Genomic DNA, 20,281 nt, shown 5'->3' with positions numbered 1-20,281 from the left:
TGGGGTGATACCACTTTCTGGCCCATGTTCACAAATCTTGACGGTGATGATGAGAAAATGATGATACGTCATGGGAGATGTGTACATGCAACTGTCAGTTATCAGAATCAGGAAAAAGAGCGACAAAGAATCTAAAAGTGCTTTGATGGACAGAGCCAGTCAAAGGGCATTAGAGAACCACAGCAATGGAAAGGTCCACCCAAGGTCAGACCTTAGCCTCCCCAGTTAATATTTATAGGTCGAAAGGAGATGTCAATGAATTCCTTATCCCCCAAGAAGGAGTGGGTAGGCCAGACCCTGGGGCTATGTGTGTTTTGAGTATAAGGTTTTTGCCAGGTAGTGCAGGTAATTCAGTATCCAAAATTTTGAATTTAGGGGAAAAAAAGCTTTTAGGGGAAAAAAGTACACTGTTTCCTCTTCTGTTTTGACTTCAATCTTTTTAATTGTAATGATATGTAAATATGTACCAACATAAAACAAAGTTCTTAAAACTCCTCCAAAATCATGTCAAACTCCCACTAAATGTTCTAACCATATACAAGTGAAATTATACAACCAATTCAATTAAAATCAAGAATAATTTAATACTCACATGATGATGTTCTGCTAAACATTCCCTTTCATTATACTGTAAGTCTGATTCTGAAAAGGACAGCACAGTGTTTTGGAGTTCTGGATGCTTTTTCATCTGCTCTGCAGTCAGACCCTCCCCCCACGAGTCTTCATTGATAACGAACCTAAACCTTTCCTGGACTATGGTGCCATGGAGTCATGTGGACTTTTACATTAGGAGGTCCACTGTTAATTCCCATCAGTATCAACTTGATTGTTTAAAAGTAAACCCACAACAAATTCAGACACCAAAGTCATCTTAAGGTAATCATTAAATGACCCAGATATGCTCATATTATTTTAGATTATCACCAAAATTTAAAAATCATAAAATTTCTATTATATGGAAACCTTACATCACTCCCCCATACAAGCCTCTACAAACCCCACTTTGACAAGGAGGAGCAGAGGACTGTGGAGACAGAGACCAATGGTGATTCCTAGCTCTTCCTACTTATTACCTATAAATCATAAGCAACAAAGGTACCTGCCCTCCCTGAACCTCATACTACTCATCTAAATAACATCAGCATAAAAATAGAATGTACTTCTTAAGGTTATTACGAGGACTGCTCAATACATGTGGAAAGTCCTTAGTCCAGTGCCTGGTGCTAATTAGGTGTTCAATAAACACCCCAAATTAAATTCCTGTTCAACTACTTTACATCCAAATTTCATAAAAGAGGAAAGGATTCATACCCTTATCAAAACAGAAGTATTTCTTAATAATTTGAGTTTGAGACAGAAGACTTTAATACATCTGCCTGCAGGAAATCCAGATGCTAGCCTCAATCACATTTTGCTTTGTTATGTAATAATGCCTGTTCACATCCACAAAGTAAAAGTAGTCAAACTTATCTTGTGAAGTTACTTATTTTTAACAACCCTGCATGGAGAACAAAGGCTTTAAAGTCATGAATCTGTAGAAATCTTCAATTCTGTGATTCTGGATTATTCGCAACAGACATAATGGGTAGTCAGCTCCTTTTGCCACTGAGAGCCCACCTTCACAAGCCATTACAATGGGTATTGCAGGGCCACAGGGATGAAGGCGCAGGCACCATCCTCAGCCTGAGCACACTACGTCCAAGGAGAGGTGCAGGCGGATGAAAGAGAGGCGGCACGTCTACTGGAGTCTCATTTCTCTAAAGACAGGGATTATGCCCTACTGATTTTATACCCTGGTGGCTAGGACAATGCCTGGTGTTCTGTAGGAGTGAACAGATAAATAACTTCATGAGTGAGTGAGATACACGTTAGATTATGCATGTGCTGTAAATACGGGTTTAACAAAGAGCGAGGTTTCTTTTGAGGTCTTAGGGATTGAGGAAATCTGAAAAAGATGGACTTGAAGGAAGACTAGAATTTCGAGTAACAAAATAGAAAGAAGTTCAATTAAAATTGTATACACTTGCAATGTGGTCTAAATGGTTCTCACTAGCAAAACAGTTCTCATTCTAATTACTATTATATCTAGCATTTCTATAATACTTTTTATATCTGCAAATTGTATGCCATTGCTTCTTAGTTTGTTACTTATTACAAGGACTTCTGATTTATTTATAAACAACTTGGTGGTTCATTATTTATTAGGATAGGAAGCTGAAGAAATAATATCTGGTCTCCAGCAGCTGTGTGTCAATTATTACTATTGGTCTCCTGGGGTTCTCTAATAAGAAGCCATAAAAATTAAATTTGCAATTAGGAAAAGAAGTGTGTATATTTGGCAGCATTTATATTGCCATGATTGACAAAAGACATGACTGACAGGAACCTTACAACATAGGAAGAATAACTTCATTATGGTATCAGCATATTGTTTTCAAAAATTACCAATCTGAGGATGAGGAAAGAGGTATAAGAGTGGTTTATTTAAACAAGGATTAGGTGACTACAAAGGATGCATATGAATATCTCAATAATAAAAACCCAAAAGCAAAAAGAACATAATTTTATAGAGACTTTGGAAAATCACTGAAAGGACTGGTCTGATCAAAAAAGGAATAATTAAAATAATTTTTAAAAATCTGGCAAAGAAAGCAAAAACAGAAAGCTATTATTTTAAACATGATGTCTCACCAAACTAGGTAATGAACAAAGATTAGTTGTTCATCAGCCATCACCACTGACAACTCTTTATTATTATTGTCATTATTATTATTATTATTATTTTCAAAATTATTCTTTGAGCATTTATATTCTGAACCACTCTCCTCTTTTTTTAATTTTTTTTTTCTTTTGTGGTACTGGGGATTGAACCTAGGACCTTGTGCATGCGAAGCAAGATCTCTACTAACTGAGCCATATCCCAGCTAATTTTTTAATTTTATTTGTTCTAATTAGTTGTACATGACAGAATTAATATATACATTTTGATAGATCATACATAAATCGAGTGTAATCTCTCATTTTTCTGATTATACATACTGCAGGATCACATTAGTCATGCAGTCATATATGTACATGAGGTAATAATGTGTTTCACTCTACTATCATTCCTTCTCCCATGCCCCTTCCCCTCCATTTACTTCCCTCTCCCTAATATAAAGTAACTCTATTCTTCTCTATCTCCTCCCACCCCCCGACTTATTGTGAATTAGCTTCCACATATCAGAGAAAACATTTGGCCTTTGGTTTTCTGGGTTGGGCATATTTCACTTAGCATGATATTCTCTAACTCCCTCTATTTACCAGCAAATGTCAGAATTCCATTCTTCTTTAAAGCTGAGTAGTATTCCATCATATATATACACCACATTTTCTTTATCCGTTCATCTGTTGAAAGGCATCTTGGTTGTGAGCCACTCTCATCTTTTTCAGAGGAGGAAGAATGTCTATATCTTTATCCTCACCCATTCTTTTATGGGGAGGAAGGCTCATTGCGGCTTTCAAAGTGTTAGGGTGACTGAGATGAGGCTGAGGGGAGAATGGGAGTAGAAGTAAGGGCAGAGCCATGGAACAGAGCCAGACCTGTCCTGACAGGGGATCCGTGCTTCTGGAAACGGGCTCATTCAAAGAGAGAGCTCCCGGTGGATGCCGGATGGGGAAGGAGGGATGCTGTCGAGATCAGTTGGGAAATCCATTATACCAAGCTCCCAAATATACCGAAGTAAGCCCTGAATATTCACCAGTTAGGTGAACATCTATATAACCTTTATTATTCTTTGTATTTTGCTTTGGTATAAAACATGCCCTTGAACTTTATACTGTCATAAAAATATCTAAGATTGGTTTTCATGAAAACCCATAATCTACTGATATCATCACGCCTTGGTTTGCACGGTAAGAAAATAGGCAGAAATGGCTGTGAGGATATCACAATGGTTGAACTGAGATAAAAAGGCATGATAAAGGGTAAGAAGAAACACCACAAGCACAAGCACAGCATGTGCTTTGTCTTTATCACCCAAGACAAAAGCCTTGGGGACAAGTAGTCATACTTATGTGGCTGATTTTAAAGATTATTTTAAAGAATGAAATTATCAGTATCATGAGTGGCCACCACAGCTGGAGATCCTGAAGGCCATTCCATGGATCATACATGCTCATCCTGCTGGTACTTACCACTGGGACTTCCTAGGAACTATCTAGGTTAATAAAAAGAATGAAGCAAGCCAGACATGGTGTCACACACCTGTAATCCCAGTGACTCAGGAGGCTGAGGTAGGAGGATCCCAAGTTAGAGACCAGCCTCGGCAACTTGGCAGGGCCTTAAGCAACTTAGAGTGACCCTGTCTCAAAATAAAACATAAAAATGGCTGAAGATGTGGTTCATTGGTTGAGTACCCCTGGGCTCAATCCCTGGTAACAGAAAAACAAAACAAAAGAAAAAAACCCAAACAAACAAACAAACAAAAAGAAAACGAAGCAGTGGAGAGCTACAAAGGCAAAACCATGTACTATGTACCTGGTTTCCCCACAGAGTCACCATGGACTGTACCAAGTCCCATGCAAGCTATTAATTCACTAGTATGTAACTGAGCCAATACCGAGACATTCTAAAGTTCTTAATGTACCCAGTTTCTACCTTAATGATCTAAGTCGTTTTCACACAGTCCGAAAGGAAGGGGATATGGGCCTCAGTCAAGGTGACATGGATCTAGGGGAAGCCAAGAGAGCTGTTGACCATTCCATATCTTCTCCTGGGCTGAACTTTCCAAATCAGTCTACAGGCATGTGTGGACTGAAAAGCCTTCCTAACCTTCCAGAACAGAAGACTCCAGACCTCCCAGTGTGGTTGCAAACAGAATGAGAAAGAAATCTGCTCTCCCCACCCATTGTATCTCAGGAGGTTGAATCCAAACCAACATGCAGGGTGCAAGTCAAGAATTCCCGTGGCGTCTTTATGCACCGTGGCACTCAGAGACAGGAGGCAAGCCTTTGAAAACCCGACCCAGCAAATGTTTTGGTGCAGAGCTTCACCTAAGTGTCACCTTGTCAAATTTTGAAGTTTAATACTAAACAACAGCTGTGGAACAGAAATCACAAAGAGACAAAGAAATAATGAAGGATACCAAATAAGCACTTTGGTGATATGCCAGTTGTTATATATCCTTCCTGACCAAAATTGAGCATTTTATTTTTGTAAGTGTTGTTTGTATATCATAAAAGATCAAAGGAATATCATTAATGCTCACGGAAGGTAAAATTAACATACTCATGATTAGTATTTGGTTTAATTTGTCAAGGCTGAGATTTTGATCCTGAGCAAATAAGATTTTATTTGAACTACCCATTAATTCATCTGAATTAGCCATTCTCTATTTCAAAATGCATATGTTGATACCTATAATCAAATAAATAATTTCTCTCTTGAAAAATTATTAAATCTTCAAAGAAAAGTATAAATTGGACATTGATACCTCTTGGTCAGATACAGTTACTGGGCTTTTAGCTTTAATAATTAAAGAAGTCAAAAAAATTACAATAATTGAGCCTGTCTTTGAGATAGATAATTTTATGAAGGAAAATAATTCAGATAGACTGTTTACCTCAATAACTTGGTTAATATGATCAAAATAGTTGGTTCAGTCAATGCAGAGTCTTTTTCTTTGGAAAGACTGATTTGATTAGTCATCAAATTAAAATTCTGGAATAATGAATATTTAAGAGAATTTTAAGAAGATTCAAACTGGTGACCTAGTTAGTTATTCAAAATGGTATACTCTGCTTTGTATCTTCTCTAGTGAAATGTTAAAAAAAAAAAAAAAAAAATGTACTTCTGAAACTTCCCTGAACCACTTTATTTTCGAATTCAGGGCTTGTTGTTCATGCCAGCCTGGCAACATCATCTAAGAAAGATAGGTGGAATCCTCCTGGTCACCGGTTTTCAGTCTTGGTGTTGTCACAGGTACAGGCTGCAGACTCACCATGGGGTTTCCCAGTGGAAAGGGAGTTTTTCTTCTGTCCCTGTACCCTGGGAGGCCTTGCTGCTCAGAGGCTCAGCCTCTGCTGCTCGCCCAGGAGCTGGGTGTGGGGGGCGTAGGAACACACTGGGGACTATGCTGGGAGTGGGGTCCTCACAAGCAGGCTGATGAGAGCAACAGCAGGCAGGTTGGCTCTTCTGCCCCTTTTTGCCCTGACTTCTTGGCATCCTCAGAAGCTGGGGCTAGGTGGGCAAGAAGGGAGGTGTGAAGGGCAGACTCGCTGGTACTCCTCTATGGGCTGGATGCATAGCATGCAGCCTGGCCTTCAGGTTGTCTGGTGCTGGAATATCAGGTATGCTGCCACAGCCTTATAAAATTTTCTATTTTTCAGAGATACCTAGGAGTCGTATGGGTTATAACCCATAGCAAACATGATGGTCATTATTGTGGGGTCTGGGTGGTTGGGGTGGCTCACTAGAATGACTCAGTGAGTATTCTTTACCCTGGCTCAGCCACAGGTGCCATATGATCTTGTCCACTGTGGGTCTGTGTGTGTGGTCCATGGTTGTATTGGATTGATGAGCTTTTACACTTTGGCAGATACATGAAAAGAATGCAGGATCTGTTCCTTCAGAGGCCAAGGGATGGTCTCATTAAATGGCTGGCACCTTGTGACTATGAAGTACAGGAGGACACCCAGGCCCCAGACATCCACCACAGGACCATCATATTTTTTTCCAGATTTCTGGGGCATAGCACTGTGGAAGGCCCCTGAACCTGTTTAGCTTCTGCCCAGCTGTTAACCTGGAGTTCAGGCCAAAGTCACAGAGCTTGATGTTTCCTCCAGCTTCCACTAGAATGTTCTCTGGCTTCGATTATCTGTGTATGATGTTTTTCTGGTGGTAGTAGTACATGGTATACAAGTTTTCTGCCTGAAAACTCTCTGGGCCTCCTTCTCTGTCATGGCACCAGCCCCCAGAATGTAGTGCTCTACATGTCCCCGACCTGCATGCTCCATCATGATAAAGATCATTTCAGTGGTTTTGATAACTTGAAACAGCTTGACCATATTTGGGTTCCACTGTCTTCATTACATCTACTTTGGATATAATGACAGGCAACTTCCATCTGTCTTGGGCAGGACTTTCTTGACCACCTTTGTCTTGATGCAGAGATGGTGGGCCTGTTTTTCCTGGGGAAAGCCGCTCTGCCCAATGTCCCTCAGCAATTTATAGTGGTCTGTGAGGGTCACCTCATGGGAGGAGTTGGCCAAACGGTGCTGCCACACTGTCATAATCTCACTACTTTGACTACTCTCACTAAACGTCCCAAGCAGCAACACCAACTAAGGATGCTAGCTAAATAAAATAAAATAACAAAACAAAATTTAAAAAAAAATCAAAACACCAGTATCTAAAGACCAAAACCAGAACCACCAAACCACCAAATAAGCTAATTCTGTGAATCTGATCAGTCACCACCAAAAGTTCCCTGTACATATGGATAAAAATCCAGTTGCCCTATATAGACCGTGTTTGAAATTCCCTCGCAATAACTCCTTACGAAGGTCAGAGCAAGAAAGAGCAAGCCATGGCCCAGTCATGGTAGAGCTCATAGTGGTTGCTCTCACTTTTGGCCTACAGGACTTTTTCCACCTTAATAATAAGAAAGAACTAGAAGCTTTTAGCTTCAGTGGGTTATGGAGATGGATACTAACTTGTTTAGAAATTAAAATTTGTAGGACACGTCTTCAATGGACTTTTTGTTTCAAATCTGAAAATCTGAAGTAACTTTGGGCTTTTAAAGTTCTCATACCTACATTCAAAGTATTCAATTCCATTTTCTTTCAGCTCAGAATGATTAGTGTGACTAGGTTGGTAGCCCTTCACTTATATCATAATACTGTAACGCAATACTGTTCCCTAAGGCACTATTATTAACACCTAAGAGGGGCTAAGAGGAAGGGGGATTTCATCATAATTTCTCCATAAAGTTCTCATCAGATTTCTCATCAGAAACCTGGAACTCAGAAGGCAGTGGGTTGATAATATTCAAAGTGATGAAGAACAAAAACCTATCAAACAAGAATCTGATGGTCAGCAAAATTGTTCCTCCCACAGAAGGGAGAAATGGATGTGTTTCCTGATGCCTGGGTCCCTTTGTGCTGCTGTAACAAAGTACCACATACTGGGTAATTTATTAACAACAGAAACTGGTTTCTCACAGTTACAGAGACTGGCAAGTCCAAGATCAAGGTGCCAGAAGATTCAGTGTGTGAAGAGGGTTGGCATGCCTCTTAAATGTGGCATCACATGGTGGAAGGATCAGAAGAGTTGAATTTACTGTCTCATGTCCTTTCCTTCTTCCTCCTCTGTCTTTTTCTTTTTTGGAAGTACTGGTAATTGAACTTAGGGTCTCATGCATGCTGGGCAAGCCCTCTACCACAAAGCTACATCCCCAGCTCTCTATATTTTATTTTGAGACAGGATCTAAGTTGTTTAGACTGGCCTCAAATCTGTAATCCTCCTGCCTCAGTGTCCCAAGTAACAACACTCAGCTTGACAAATGTACTTTTGTACAAACCCAGGCCTTGTGCATGCTAGACAAAGTGCTCTTTTCTAAATGTACACATCCCATGTATCACAAGGTTGGAACCTGTGGCCTAACCACCCCCTGAAAACCCCACCTCTCAATACATGCATTTGGGGTTGAAATTTCAACAGGAATTTTGGAAGGATACACAAAATTCAAACCACAGCAACAGATGAACAAGAGCCAAGACAGTTGGTCAGCACTAGACATGATGTGCTCACAGGAGATTCCTTCAGGTTGAACTGATGGACATGAGACAGGAACTCAGAGCTGGATGAAGACAGAAAGTCTTGATAAAGGTTGATTCATGACAATTATAAACTTTTGTTTTCTACAAGATATAAGAGACAAATGTAGCAAAAACATCACCCCAGTTATCAGTCTATATTAGTGAACATACAACACAAACATATATATGTAATTTTGTGAATCAGCAACTGAGGGGGGTGAGACTGGAGTGGTATAGGAACAGTGTTTGTATTGAAGTCCAAGTGCTACAGATTCACATCAGTGTAGTATCACTTTCACATGTTAAATGGAACCCCATGGGAGCCACAAAGAAATAGCTACAGAGCACACCAAAATGAAAGAGATGGGAATTGAATGTTTCAATATAAAAAACAATTAAACAGGAAAGAAGATAATCATGCAGGAAGTAAGCAAAAAAGCTATAAGACAAAATGTCAGAAACCAGTCTTCCTTACCAGGAATTGCTTTAAGTGAAAATGCTTTAAACACTCCAATCAAAAGACAAGAGTAGCAGAATGAACAGAAAACAGGATCCAAGTTGCTGTCTACAAGAACTGAGGAAGAGCATCTATCCCTAGTAGGATCTGAGGAAGCAAGGACAAAGGTCCTGGGCAGAAATGAGCCTAGTGGGATGGAGGTTCATGAAGACCTAAGTGTGTGACCCCAGTAATGAAGCAAGAGGGAAAGAAAAACCAGACATGGGTCAGACCAAGGTCATACTGGGAGCTGGGTATTCTTGTTTCCATTTTGCAAATAAGAAAACTGAGGCTCATGAAGTTGAGGCATTCTGCTGAGGTCCTTTTCTTGTACCCTGGTACCAAAGTCCTTATTTCCCAAACTTTATATGCAGGTCAGACCCAGACATTTGTTGAGTTACCACCTCCAAGGTATCTACTTAAGAGATGTTTGAAACACACATAGATATTCAGAAAGACTGATTCAATATATTTAGTAATTTAGTCCAATCCCCCATCAAATACATTAGCAGGCTCTCTGCCTCCCATATATCTCTGATCCATCTCCTACAATCAGTAGAGGATTTTTGTAAAGCACCTAAACATATGGATGTTCCATCAATCCTGAATCTGACTTGAGTCTGACTCCTATCTTACCACTTACTGCATAAGGGAAGGACCAACCAATGATGCCTCCATAATCAGGTTGAACGCATAGAGAACTCATCCAAAAGGGCATATTGTGGGAACTCACAATATGTGGACCACATAGCACACTGGACATTTTGAGGAAATTGCTCAGTATGCACCACATAGAATTAAGAAGATGGAAAAGAGGAACACAGACTCTGAAAGTCAAGAATGCCCCAGAAACCAACCAAAATCCAAGGGGGAGAGAAGAAGACATGCAAGAGAGCTAAAATGGAACACATGCCAAGTCAGGGCTAGCTTTTCCCACTGGAGCAAACATGGGCTTCCTGGGCTCTCCCTTGGCATTCAAGGAGCTGAGTCCCCAGAGACTGTGGTGGGGGAGAAGAAAGGAAAAGGAAAAGAATGTTAGTTGAATACTACCATCTGTCATATACTGTCTTATCTTCTGACTCACTAACTTGGTACACTGGCCTCAAGGCTGAAATCTTTGCTCCAGTTTCCTCATGGGGCAGAGATTCACTCTGTCTGATTGGTTTGAGATAGGAGTTAGCACAAAGACATGCACACAGTAGGTTTTCAATAAACACTGTTGAACTAGTGTAAACTTTAAAGCTTGCAGATTTAAGTGCCAGGTCCACAGTGACACAGAGGGTAAGAGAAGAAGAATGGGTCTGAGTTCAAAATTGTTTTCATACAAGTGACTGCACAGATTCCACAGGGCTAAGCAATGCCTGCATGTTTCCTGTTACAGTTAGATCTTAAACGTTCCCCAAAAGCTTGTGTGTTTAAGGCTTGGTACCCATTGTAGTAGTGTTCAGAGGTGGTGCCTTTGGTAGGTGATTGGATCATAAGGGCTGTGACATCATAAATTAATTAATCCATAGATGGATTCATAGTTTAATGGGCTATTGGCACGTGATGGAAACTTTAGAATGTGGGGCCTAGTCAAAGGATGTAGATTATTGGAGGCATTTCCTTGAAGGGTGTATTTAGCCCTCTCTATCTCTCTCTGCCTCTCTTTTGCTACCATGAGTAAGCAGCTTTGCTCTACCACATTCTCTAATATGATGTTTTTCTGCCTTGCCAGAGGACCAAATCAATGGGGCCAAGTGACTGTGGGCTGCACCCTCTGAAATAGTGAGCCAAATAATTCTTCTATTTAAGTTGCTTTTCTCAGGTATTTTGTCACAGTGACAGAGAGCTAACAGAGAAAATTGGTAACAGGAAGTGGGGTCATTGACTAAATATGACCATGGAGTTCAAAAGCCTTTCAAACTCATTTCCAGGAAAATTTTGGAAAAGTTTGGATAAGAAGCTGGTAAAAGTTTAAAATACTGTATATGGAGCTTAATAGGGGGTGCTGATGGTAGCACAGAAAACCAGAATGCTTACAGGAATGTGAGAATAGACTATGCTGACGAGGTTTCAGGTGGAAATGAGGAATCTATTGAAAACTAGAGATGTCATTATGTTATATTCTGGCAAAGAAATATCTGTATTTTGTCTATGCCCTCAGACTTTGCATGAAGCTCATTTTAAAGGTGACAATCTGGTGAAGGTAAATTCAAGACAGCACAGTGTTCAGGTTTTGATGTGAGTATTGCTGGTTGCTTTTAGACAGGTTTATAGTGAGAATTGGGAGTAAAAAGCAGAGCCAAAAGATTTGAAAATCTTGCAGGTTTGCCAGAAAAAAAGGTTTAAAGTTGAGGCCAAAGATAGGATACAGTTACTTAAGAGATTAGTGCCACTAAAAAATAAATAAAAATAAAAAAGTATCTGTACCAGGACAATAGGGAAAATGCCTTGAGGGCATCTAAGGAATTGACCAGACCCCATCCATGGCAGGTTCAAGGGTATGAAAGTGTAAAATCATTTGAAAGACTGTTTTGAGAAGAGAGCGCGCTGGGGTACACTGCTGGCACAGGGCTGCCTGGGGAATTGTTTCCCCAGGATTCCTTCCCATGGGTTTGTAGTCCAGGCACGTCAAGGTCACTGTAGCCAGCTTTTCAATGGGCCCAGCTGTTGCTCTCATTGGTGCCAGACCTTGGCATCTTCCACATGGTGCTGGTTTTACAGGCATGCAGGATGTAAGAGTTGCAGGTTCATGGAGGCTTCCGCTGAGATTTCAAAGGAAACCTTGGGAGGGCAGATAGTGCATCAGGGTCAGATCCCTGTTGGCAGCCCCTAAAAGGGCAATGCAAAAGGTTATGAGAGTGAAGTGCAAGTTGCAAGGAACATATACAAATAACAGGAGTGGAGCTACCTAAGACCTCTGGAGCTCATATTATGCCACTGTGTAAACAAGATGCCAAATATGGAACTTTAGGATTTAATATTTGCCCCACTAGGTTTTGGTCTTGCTTTGTACCAGCTTGTCCCTACTATTTTCCTACTCCTTTCTTTTGTAATGGGAATGTTTATTCTGTGTCATTTTATCTTTGGAATATGTAACTTTTATTATTATTATTGTTATTTGTTTCTGTTTTTCTTATTTTTACAGGGGCTCACAGCAAAGAGTTTACCTTGAGCCTCAGAGAAGATGTTGAGCTTAGACATTAAAGTGACATTGGAAATAGACCAAGGAACTCTCGGACTAAATGCATTTTGCATTGCCTTTGGAAGCTGGGAGAATGTTAAGCTTTAGATTTTAAGGGCTCCCCAAAAGTTCATGTGTGAAAGGTTTGGTCTCCAGTATAGCATTGTTCAGGTAGGGCCTTTGGCAGGTAATTGGATTATAAGGGCTCTGATCTTATAGATTATGAGGACTCATTTAGATTTATAACTGAATGGGCTATTGGAAGGTGGTAGAAATTTTAGGAGGTGGGCCTAGTTGAAGGAAGTAGGTCATTGGGAGCATGCCTTTGAGGGTGTATTTTGTCATTTTGTCTTTGGCTCCCTTCCCTGTTCCCTTTTCTCTCTGCTTCCCAGACATCATGAGGCGAACAGCTTTGTTCCAAAACATGCCACCCATCACAATGTTCTGCCTTCCCAGAAGCCCACACACTAGGGCTAAGTGACCATAGATTGAAACCTTTGAATCTGTGAGACAAAATAAGTATTTCCTCCTTTGAAATCATTTTTCTCAGGTATTTTGTCACACTGATGGAAATCTGACTACCACACCTCCCCAGGGTTACAGCTCAGGCTCAAGGGTACCATGAGCTGCAGGAGAAGGCCCAGCCCCTCACTCTGATTGAGAGCCCCTCCAGTCTTTCCTGAAGGCTGAGAGTCCAACTATATTTACCTGGCATGGCAAATACTACCAGCTTCATCTTACAGGTTCAGCAGTTATCATACCTCCTTGAAAACAAGATGAAGTATATATTCTCAGTTGGGTTTGGGAGCAAAAAAGTTAGAGCTAGAAAGGCTGTCTTGCTGTAGTGTTGAGTAAAGGAGATGTCTGCAGAAAAATGGATCCATTCCGTCCAATTTCTTCTGTTTACCTGTCTGGGTTCTAACTTAGACAATGTTGGAAACTAGGTTCCCCTTCTCTAGGAACAGCCCCTGCACCCCACATAGTCCTTGTTCCCTAAACCCTGCTCCCAACCCAGAGCCACTTATTATTTCCTTTGGAAAATGCCAGTCACCAATCAGAAAACCAGACAGGGAGGATGCTGAGCAGAAATGCCCCTTTCGATAATATTTTAAGCACCACAGCAAAATTTCCATATAATTATCAGCTCACACTTATGAAGTGGGCAAGCCAACCCTGGACACTGGCCTACTTAGAGAAGTTTTATTTCCTTGAGAGGTCATATGTTCAGGCTGCCTGTAAGAATCACACAGGGATTAATTAATTTCCTCTTTTTATAACTTTCTTCTGTTTTTTAAAAACTTAACAAAAGAACATACATCCAAGCAAAAGAAGTCTTTAAAATAAATCAGGGCAGATGGTCCCTAGTTTTCCTAATGAGTGGACAGACCTCAGCAGACACTGGGAAATATTTCTAGCTTCTTTGAGCAGACTTCATGTCCCGTCACCCACCTTCACACAAACCTGGTGATGATTTCCCCTTCTTGCTGTCTACATCATGCCTATCCCTTCCTAGAACTTGGGTTTGACTTTCAGCCTTCTCTGTTTATTCTGAAACACCCTCTGGCATGCAACTCTTCTCTGGTAACTAGGCTCTCCTTTCTCCTTCACTAGCTAGACCCAGTTCCATGGCCTGATCAGCCTTGTCCTGATCAGCCACTCTTGGTACTGACAACAAACATGTTAGCCTTGAAAGAAACTAGTTCTTTGTATAAGAGAACAGAGCAAGGAAATACAGCTGTCTTAATATAGTACATAAATGCCTCTTACGTACAGAGGACCTCCCTCCCCTCATAGACATGGTGCTGCTCTATCAGACTCAGCTATAACTGGTCTTGTGGGAGGTCCTTACTATAACAGTCATCCTCACCATCTGTGGACAGCATTCCAGTTTTCAGTGCACACACTTGTAGCAAGTCACCCTCACACCTCTGTAAGATGGAGAGATCAAGAATTATTTTCCAAATTTACAGATAACTGCAACTCAGAGACTGGGCACTGAGTGACTTACTCCCCCTGACTTCAGAGTGTACTCACCTGTGAATAGTGATGATAATACCCATCCCGAAGAGTTGTTATGTGGATTAACTAAGATAACACAGGCAGCTTACTGAGCAAGGTGTCTGGAACAGGGGCCGCATTCAACTAACACCAGCTCCTATGACTGTTAGGTCAATGGGAAGCTCAAGGTCACATAACTGGGAAGTGACAGCACCAGGATTGGAATCCTGGCCTTTGCATGCCAAGTCCCTGCTTTTTATACCTCATTCCCAATACTAGAAGAGAAGTATTCAGGCATGGCCTCAAAGAAGTTATAATATTTTGTGGCAGGCAAATGTCAATCACAAGAAAGAATAAAGCAGTTATTCCCACAAAGAACTAAAGCAATGGTAATAAAAATGAGTATCTCATTCAAAAATTATACAGTTCTTTTGTCCCAAGGTGACAAAATGTCTTTTTTATGCAGATATTCCAAAACTCAGGATTTCTATGTTTCAGCCCTTGTTTCAAAGTGAGTTGAGTAAGGGGTGATCAGATATGAAAGTACAGTCCTCTCCCAACTTACTGCAGAAAATATTTCTGTGGTCATTTTGAATTACAGGATGTTTGAGCTGTTCTTGGAAGCATTTCTTTAACTTCTAGAAAGTAGTATTCACAGTCACACAATTTATTATTAAAAAAAAAAAAACAACTTCAGCTAACGTTATTGCTCCTCCATTACTCAACTACATTCATTAATTTATTCTACAGTGTATACCACCTGGCAGTTGACAACACAGCAAAAACACACAAGGACAGTGTGCATTTTATAGTCAGAGGCAGAATGCTCTTGAGGAAGATGGAAATGCAAACATGCACAGGTGCAGACTAAATAGGAAGCCATTCTGTCCCCTCAATATTCTTCATCATAATCATAGAATCCAGGATCATCAACCCTAGGCAATGCTGTTTCTTTATACAACTTGACCTCCTCATAAGTGGTTAAAAAGAAGAGTTCAGAACTCTGATAGACTGTTGAAGTTTCTTTATGTAACTGGTTAATGCACACGTTAGCAATTCATACTTTGAAATTTTTTAATGTGCTGTGTGTTTTTATATTTCCAGCATATAATTCTTTTTAAGACAAATAGATGATACTCAGCTAAGGGTTGGCCCTTATCAAAACTATGAAGTATGAAAGTTTGTCCCAAAACACATGACATTGACATTTTCTTTCTCTACATCCATTACTCTGGAGTCAAGGGGTGTAGGCCCCCATTTCCTGAGCAACTTCAATGAGGTCAACTGATGTGTGGTGCCTGATCTACATCATTATCTGTTTCATTCCTCACAGCATTATGACAAGTTTATTAATGGCCCTATTTTTTTCATAGATGAGGCAATGCTCAGAGTTTAAGTAACATGTCTAAAGTAAAGGATGTGATCAATGACAGAAGATTCCTCTGCTTTAGTGCCTATGCAGGATTCTCCCCTGAACTGGGCTCCCTCAACATTATGTATCCCCTTTAGCTCTCTGCACTATGGGCTCGTTCATACCAGGCCCTTAAGAACAACGCACCATTTGAGTTAGTCCTCTTCAAAGGTGTTTGTATTCTAAAAGTGACAGGTAGGCACACTCTTATCCCAAAACAAAGGCTCTAGTAGTAGAATTTGAGACAGGATGGCAGGACTTCAGAATTCTGAGTCTGCTTGAAGGGCACCCAGCCAACCTCTTCTATTGTTATGCAGATTTAAAATAACTGAAGCCTGAGAGGAAGCTACACAACAAATCAGTTATAGAAGCCAGTTAAACGCTAGGACATCTGAGTCAGTTCAGTTGCCTTCTATGGAATCAACCACAAATATTCAAAAGTAATCTAGGATAAACAGGCATTACTTCAAAGTTATTATCCATTCACAATGGCAATGGAGAATGCTGAGAACCTGGACTTCAACACTAGATAAACCTCTTACTAAGTGTGTGACCTAGACAAGGCATCTTCTCTTGGCTTTGCATTCCTTATTGATTATGTGGGAGAAACAACAGTGCCTGCCACACAGGGTTAATAGGAAGACTGAATGTGATGATCCAAGAGTAGTTCTAACTTCTTTGTGCTTAGTATATAGTATGCACTGAATGAACTTTAGACATTGTTATCATTATCGTTATTATTACCCCTGGTGGTAGTTCAAATAACAGAGTTAATGCTTTCACTCTTAGAGACAGAGGTAGAAAGAATTTCCTGCCACTCTCTTTGCCAAAGGCAGCCCTAAACAATCTCAGGTAGTAAGATCAGCAGAAGGTTAGTTCCAGGGATGAAGAAGTTATCTTTGAAAATTAAAGTACCCTCTGAGCATTTTCATTTGGATGTTCAAATTTTTAAAATTTCTATTCTTCTTTGAACCTACTCTTTCTCTTTTGTTATTTACCTCAGTCAAAGGTCTGAACATCAATCTAACATATAAGCTTCTCCTTCCATACATTTGGTGACCAAGTGCCACCTATTATCTCTCTCAAATGGCTCTCTGTAGATCTCCCATTGCTTTCCCCTATTCCAACTGGTTCAGGAACATTTGTGTGTGTGTGTGCGTGTGTGTGTGTGTGTGTGTGTGTGTGTGTGTTTGCCTGGACCATTCCAATGGTCTGAATTCTGAGCTCATTCATTTTTGCAATCCTACCTCCTCACTACCTCCAAAGTCACTTTTGCAAAATATAAATTAAAATAAATCATTTCTCCACTTATGACTGTATGATTTCTCCTCTTCCACAAAGTATGTTCACCACCTAGGCTCTCTAATCTCAAACTCTCCTGCCACCCCCTCACCTCAGAACACCTATGTTTCCTTTGAAAGAGAACTTTCCACCATGTATATATGTTTTTCTTTCAACATGGAATGCCTAGTGCCTTCTCCAGAGCACTTCAACCACCCTTTGGGACCCAGTCCAAATGAGGACTCTCCTGCCAACTTCTCCAGATTCCCTCTACCCTTCTTTCCTTTGGCTGCTGCTGAACTTGTTCTTATCTGCATTAAACATTCACCATGCTGAATCACTATCATTTATTTTCTTATCCTTTCCTGCTAGATTGATTTCTGGGAAGCATGGGCCTCATTGTTTTAGCCCCCGGCACAGGACTACCCAGGACACAGTAGGTGCTAGAATCAATTGAGTGGATGGCACAGAAAGTAAAAGGAATAGGAAAATGGGATCTCGACGAAGTGAATGCTAGTTTCTGCACTACATATGACTATCCACAAATAATTATGCAAGTAGTTTTTTTTAAAAGGGTGTGATGAGTACTTGCAAATGAGAAAGCTCTCAAGTTGCCATTTATGTCTATAAATTATTCTTCACTGGAGAGAGCCACGTGTTCCCAGTTTTAGGTGAGTTCTGCAGGACCTGCATACACCAGGCATTTTCAAAGCTCTTAAAATCCTGTAAGTTTAGTAGAGAACACTTCCCACTCACAAAATCCTAAGGACTGAACTCAGGTAGTAAGGACCCAAAAAGTGCTGATTTTGTTTTGCAGTGGGTTGGAAAACTAAGTGCAACACCCATCTTAGACTAATTGAACTCAATGACTGATCATGATCACACTTAATATAATAGCTCTAAGTCCAAAGAAAATCAATGATGGTACTGAAAAGCAGCCAAGTGTTCACTCCCCTGCCTTTTCCACTATTGGTACTGACCTGCTTCTTGATCCTTCCCAACTTCTGAGAATGTCTATCTTCACCATAGGCCCAGAATGGAGGGGGCTCATTAGCAAGTATTACCCTGTGCCTGTGATACACTTGTCCTGCGTTTTGAAGTTGGTGAAATTAAGGATGATGAAGGTGTGAGAGTTGAGTTGCATCGAAAAGAAAAATGTGCCACTTTTCCTAAAGTGTCCCATCTGTATGATAGGTGGCATACTGGCTAAAGAGAAGGGAGAGCTGGAATGCTGTAACATCCTTTCATCTACATTCGTGGAAAATTGTGGAACTTCATAATTAAAGGGAGCCAAGAAACCTTTTGTTTTTACTAACACAAGATTAAAAAAATACTTTTGGCATTGGACACATTAGATGCCCACAGATCACCTCTACCCCTATGGACAAAACAGAAAAGTGTCAAAAGCATACACTCTGCTATAATACATTTGGGGATAAGAAAAAGACAGCAGTGCCTTGGAGAATAAATCATTAACTAAAAGTCAAACCGAGGCACCCTGGAAACCAGCGAGATCCAGAGGCAGCTGAGAGATCAGGCGGCTGGGATTTGCCTGTTCCCTCTGATGACTTCTGGAGCGAAGCATCCCACAGGCAGGACGAACCCAGCACACAACGCTCCAGTCCATTTCACTTTTCAAACTTGAAGTTATTTTTAGATGACCCAAGCCCGCTAATCCCAAGCAGGACAAAATTCTCAGCCTGCTGTGCCTTAAAGCACCTTCCAGGTCCCCAGAACATTCCGTTAAAGCCTTGGGAAGAAAGTGGTCCCTGTTCTGCTTTGATCTCTGGGTCGTCAGACTTCCCTCACCCCCTTTTCCAGCCCCAATCCCGGGGATCAGAGTAGTCATTCTGGGTCCTGCCCATATGCACCTGCTGCTGCTCTTGGGAAAGCGAACCTTTGGGCCACTAGGAATGGGGAAGGGGCTCCTTGAGACATGCGCCTCCTAGAGGGGGTCCTGGGAGACCTTTGCCCCAGCACAGCTTCAAGGATTGACCGATAGATTAATAGAGAGCCTCTCACCCCCTCTGCCCCTTCCTAGTCCCCCAATTCAGTCGCGCTTGTCTGCCCCCTGCCACGATACCCTATACCACCGCGCTCAGCCCTGGCGGGACGGGGTGCAGCGGAGAGCGGTCGGCGCGGTTACATAACCGACCTGCAGGGCGTCCACGATGCGCCGCGGAGGCAGCGGCAGCGGCAGCGGCGGAGGCGGCGGCGGTGGCGGCGGCTCCGTCTGTCCGCGGGGGCCGGCTACTGTGGGCGCGGAGCTGCCGGCTCACCTGCGGGCGGGTGCGGGAGCGTGTGGAGGTGCGCGCGGTGCCCGCGGGCCTGGGCGTGGGGCCGTGCGCAGGGTTCCCCACCTCCCGAGCCCCGGCTCCCTGGGTCGGTGGGTCTGTGCCTCCTGCCCGCTCCTCCCCGCAACCTCCGCCGCCGTCACCCGGGACAAAGCGGCTCCGGGGAGGGGCCGAGCGGGCGGCTCTCGCAGGAGCCTGCGGAGATGGGCGCGCCCCTAGCTCCGACTCATCGGGCCAACCTCCAATCAGACCCCGGGAAACCAAAAGCCCCTGTCTGGCCTCTTCTCCCCTCCTCTCTACGGACCCGGCGCCCTTCCAGGTCCCCCACCCACTCCACCTCCTGGGTCCCCACCCTGCCTCAGCCCCACAGCCCCTCCTTTCCTCTCCGGGTGCGGGGAAGGCAGCGAGGACCCTCTGGGAGCCTAGCGCAGGAGCCTGTCCACAGGAGCGCTGCCTCAGCGAGGAGGGACTCCTGGGGTCGCAACCCCGATGGGGAGGGGGGCCTTTGGGTGGGTCGGGGTGCAGAGGGGTCGGTTCTGAAGCTTAGGGTGAGGGGGCAGCCACAACCAACAAGAAGCTGGAAATGTCGCGAAGCCCCTCTCGGGTGCTTCGGGGCTTCTGCGCTTGGTGAGCGCTGGCGCCCTCTTGCTGGAGCCCGGCGACCCGCCCAGCCCACGCCGCTGAAGGTGCCCTGCGCGGGCTTCACAGCTGTGCCAACATTCTCAGCCATCAGACCCGGGGACAGAAGGTCTCCGGCTTCAAGAACTCCCATTATGTGAGAGCCCGTGACACTAGGAGTGAGAGTCTGGTGTCAAGGCAAATGGGACTGAGAGATG

General features: G+C 42.4%; 1 protein-coding gene across 1 annotated transcript in view; it reads right to left on the bottom strand.

Annotated features, from left to right (window-relative positions):
• RCAN2 (regulator of calcineurin 2) overlaps window positions 1-19,581 on the bottom strand; it is a 261,424-nt gene extending 241,843 nt beyond the window's left edge. The window contains exon 1 of the mRNA XM_079147180.1: window positions 19,307-19,581. The gene's annotated coding sequence lies outside the window, so the exon portion shown is untranslated. The remainder of the gene's footprint in view (window positions 1-19,306) is intronic.
• Window positions 19,582-20,281: the final 700 nt, after the last annotated feature.

The sequence above is a fragment of the Sciurus vulgaris genome, assembly GCF_902686455.1.
Source record: "Sciurus vulgaris genome assembly, chromosome: 7".
In the NCBI taxonomy this organism is placed as follows: domain Eukaryota; kingdom Metazoa; phylum Chordata; class Mammalia; order Rodentia; family Sciuridae; genus Sciurus; species Sciurus vulgaris.
Note: the sequence above shows the minus strand (reverse complement) of the source record. Positions and strands in the feature narration are given on the sequence as shown.